Raw genomic sequence first — 4774 nt, 5'->3', positions numbered from 1 at the left:
AAAATTACTTCTACATCTAATGATGACTCTCCATCCAAGATAACATGTTGTGCCCTCCCAACCAAAAAGTCCTATTATTTTCAGTGCACCAGTTCCAACTGTAAACAACTGTAGGGTGATTCTTTGGTGAGAGATATGATACTAGTCTATTCACACAATGAGACTCTCAAAAATAATTTCAAACTCAATGACTCCTCATTGTAAGTGTGTCTTCCACTCATCCAATCATTTGAGCAAACAACCTTACAGGACCCTTCGCAGGTGCTCTCCTCCCAGCAATCTTGCAAGACCTAGGCCCATCCCTGCTGTGCTGGAACCACAGCTTCTCCCAACAACACTTCCCACCCTCAGCAAGTTTCAGGATGCTGCTGTATGAGGAAGTTGCAATCCTGTAGTAATTGTTTTGTTACTCACCAATGGCAACAGTGCTATTATCAGAACAAAATGTACATTTTGTGGTAAATTGGGCCACAAGGAAGTAGAATGTCACTCTGATAGAAAGATGAATCTGGATAGCATGTGCCTCATTGTCATGGACTCTGATTCAGAAGCTGATAAACTGGATTCAGGTTCAGACACGTTAAGCATTCAAACAGTGTTACCTACTTTGCCTCAGCTACTGACATTGGAAGCGCTGATTAACAAAATTCCAGTCACATTACAAAATGACACAGAATCTTCCACAACAATCATTAATTTGGCAACTTACAGGCAGCTTGGGTCACTGCCATTTCAACTGTTTGCCAATCAGCTGAAGAGTTATAGTGAAATTGACCTGATGGGTCAAACTGTATGGATAATTCCAAGTGTTGCAAGATGAGTGGCCCTTATAATGTTGGTGAATAGTTTATGGGCTACTCGAACTGTTGTAGTTCAGAAACCTGATGAGAAGTGTGGAGATTGCAAGTCAACAGTGAATTCACAGTCAGTATTTGACACTTACCCCATTCCATAGGTGGAGGATATCATGTCTAAATTTGCTGGAGGTACCAATTTTTGAAAATCGATCCCCAGAAGGCATATTTACATATTTACAGTTATTGTTGGACATGAAGTCCAAATGCACCTTGGTGATCAACACACCATTTGTACAGTTTCAGTACAACTACCTGCCTTTCAGAACCAGTGTCCAGCTACCTTATAATGTTGCCTGGAGCAGCTAACTCAAGAGGTCCCCAGAACTGCCAATTTACTTAGATAAAGCACTTTTCAGGGTATGAATACCACGGGCTTTGCAACGAATTTGGAAGCTCTCTTCTGTGTTTTGGGAACAGTCAGCCTGTGTTGTGACTCGCCGATCATTCAAAGTGCTGCCGCGCAATTACGCACATCCTCTATGTGCGGCGCTGTCTGCCAGCCATGCAGCTGCTGCACCACCTAAGCGGCCAGCCGAGCAGCGGCCGCTAGACTGAGACTCAGTGCTTATTCGAACGCTAACGTGTTCACATGTCAACTTACTCCGTAACTTATATGTGTTGATGTGTCGTTCCTAAGTATATGTGTTAAACTTGAAGTTCTAACAATTGGCGACGAGGTAGTGGATTCTTCCTTTTCACCATTGACTCACAGGGTTCCATGGCTACTGTCGAGCAACTCTTGCAAAATATCCTTGAACAGCAAATGCTTCTAACAGCGGCGATTTGCGATTTCGTCGCGGCATCAAATGCGGGGCATTTCTCATCGTTGGCTGTACCTCCTTTTCCTCCTTACGATGAGACGGCGGAAGACTGGTCTGATTATGAAAAACGTCTTCGACAGCACTTCTTGGCATTTCATGTCACGGACGAACAACCATGTAAGTCTCTGTTCCTTTCCTGGATTTCACCTCAAATGTATTGGTTGTTGTCACAATTGGCTCCTTTGAAGGATCCTGCATCTTTGTCCTTTGCTGAAATGTGCTCACTTCTGTCTGTCTATTTTCAAAAGCAAACTCATGTGGTAGCCTCTCGTGTTGCCTTTTATCATTGTCAAAAACAACCAAATCAATCCTATCACGTTTGGGCTGCTGAACTTCAAGGCCTCAGTCGAAAGTGTCAATTTGTTACTGACGTTCACAAAGAATCCTATGCTGATTCCATGGTACGGGATGCTATTATCTGGTCAGCACCCGACAAAGAAGTTTGGCAACATGCCCTTCAGTTGGCGAATCCGACTCAAGATGAAGTTCTCTCCATTGCGCAGTCTTTCGAAATTTCTCGCGCTGCTGGGGTGCAAATAGAAGTGTGGGGTGATGTCGGGGAAATACAACCTCTGTGCGCTGTTGACGACGCGTGCGGCACGTCCCCGCCGACCGACGTGGCCGCAGTGCGCTCCCACGCGCAGCCTCGGCCTAGCCGTAAACAACCCATTAAGAAACTGCAGCAAAATCCCCCGGCAACTTCCTTCATGTCCGCGGTGTTTTACGAAACATTCACGCGAGGATTGTCCCCAACGTTGGGCTGTGTGTCACAATTGCAAAAAGAAAGGTCATGTGTCTTCCGTTTGTAAATCCGACCGCATACATGATGTTCATGAACATGACGCTGATTCTGATTCTGTGTTGTCTGTCAATTGCACTTCTTCCCTTTCAGGGAAGTTATTCCTCACTGTCTAAATCCTTGGTCGAGATGTTCGCATGCAAGTGGATACCAGTTCTGCTGCCACTATAATTAATTCTCAGATGTATCTTCAGCTGGGTTCTCCACTCCTGTCCCCTGTCACTCGGCAATTACGGACGAACAATAAACAGAAGATTTCTCTCTTGGGACAGCTTAATGCTGACGTATCTTACAAATCCGTCGTTCGCACTGTTCCCATATTTGTGGTCGACCAGAGCAACGAAGAAAATCTTTTTGGTTTCGATGCCTTTCGTGTTTTTGGGTTCTCCATAGATGACTCTGTCAATATTGTCTCTGACGCTATTCCTTATGCTCAACTGGATTCCTTGTCGACGACATTTTCGTCCCTTTTTTCTCTTGGGTTAGGCCGTGCAAACGACTTTGAAGCTCATATCAAGCTCAAACCCACTGCTTGGCCTAAGTTTGTTCGGGCTCGGCCCATTCCTGTGGCCCTTCGTGATTGGGTAAAACGGGAGTTGGATCGTCTCACTACTTCAGGGGTCTTGCTTCCTGTCACTTCCAGTGAGTGGTCCTCTCCTGTCGTTGTAGTTGTTAAGCCCAATGGTGATATTCGTCTCTGTGGCGATTTCAAAGCCACTGTAAATGCTCAATGCCTCATCGACGCTTACCCTATGCCCCGTCCTGAAGAACTGTTCGCTACACTCGCTGGAGGACAGTATTTTTCTAAACTTGACCTGTCAGAAGCTTATCATCAACTTCCTCTTGACGCTGCTTCCCGGCAGTTTCTGGTCCTTAACACGCCTTTTGGCCTCTATCAATACCAACGCTTGCCATTCGGGGTTGCGAGCGCCCCTGCTCTCTTTCAGCGATTCTTGGAACAGTTATTGCTCCCTGTCCCTGGATGTATCAATTACATGGACGACATTGTTGTCACTGGCTCCACCACTGAAGAACATCTTCAAAATCTCTGCACACTTTTTAATGTCTTACAGACTGCCGGTCTTAAGTGTAATCTTCAGAAATCACAATTTTTTCAGGCCTCTATCACGTACTTGGGGTTTCAACTCTCTCGGGATGGTATTCGTCCGCTTCAACAAACTGTCGCTGCGATCGATGCCCTTCCTCGCCCTACATCTGTTAAGGAACTGCAGGCCTTCTTGGGGAAAATAGCACACTATCACAAGTTTTTACCGTCTGCGGCGTCGGTGGCACAGCCGTTGCATCGCCTGTTGCATAAAAACGTGCCTTTTCACTGGTCCGCTTCATGTGACGTGGCTTTCCAGAAATTAAAGACTATGCTGAAACAGGCCCCATCCCTGGCTACTTATCGACCTGGCCAACATCTTGTTCTTGCCACAGACGCCTCTCAAAACGGGGTTGGGGCAGTCCTTGCGCACCGTTTTTCTGACGGTTCGGAACAACCCATTGCTTATGCCTCCAAAACGCTCACGGATGCCCAACAAGCATATTCTCAAATTGAGAAAGAAGCTTTGGCCATCATTTATGCTCTTCATAAGTTTGGTGTTTTTCTCTATGGCTCAAAATTTCATCTTGTTACGGATCACAAACCACTTGTTTCCTTGTTTCATCCATCAACGTCACTTCCCGACAAGGCTGCACACCGCCTCCAGTGTTGGGCTCTTTACTTGTCCAGTTTCAATAATGAGATTCATTTCCTGCCAACGGCTCGACATGCAAATGCTGATGCTTTGCCTCGCCTTCCCATGGGTCCTGATCAGGCATTCGATAAGGACGAACTTTTGTATTTCCACCTGGAGGTTGCCGAGCAGTGGGTTGTGGACGGGTTCCCCATCACTGGGGACAGGCTGGCGGCTGCTATGGCTTCTGACCCTACCCTCTCCCGGGTTTTACGCTGTATTCAGAAGGGTTGGCCAGATCGCCCGTCCGCTAAGACTTCTGATCCGTTGCGGAACTACTACACTTTGCGCTACCGCCTCACGGCTAGGGATGGTGTTATCCTCCTCTCCACTGACAATGCTTCGCCGCGTGTTGTGGTCCCTGCATCTTTGCGTGCTTCGGTCTTGCGCCTCCTTCACCAGGGGCACTGGGGTGTGTCTCGCACAAAATCTCTGGCGCGCCGTCATGTGTACTGGCCTGGCATCGACTCTGAAATAGCACACATGGTCGCTGCCTGCGGCCCTTGTGCGTCACAGGCCGCTGCCCCGAAGTCATCTTTGTCAGTGTGGCCTTCGCCT

The sequence above is a fragment of the Schistocerca piceifrons genome, chromosome 3 (assembly GCF_021461385.2).
Source record: "Schistocerca piceifrons isolate TAMUIC-IGC-003096 chromosome 3, iqSchPice1.1, whole genome shotgun sequence".
Lineage (NCBI taxonomy): Eukaryota > Metazoa > Arthropoda > Insecta > Orthoptera > Acrididae > Schistocerca > Schistocerca piceifrons.
Note: the sequence above shows the minus strand (reverse complement) of the source record.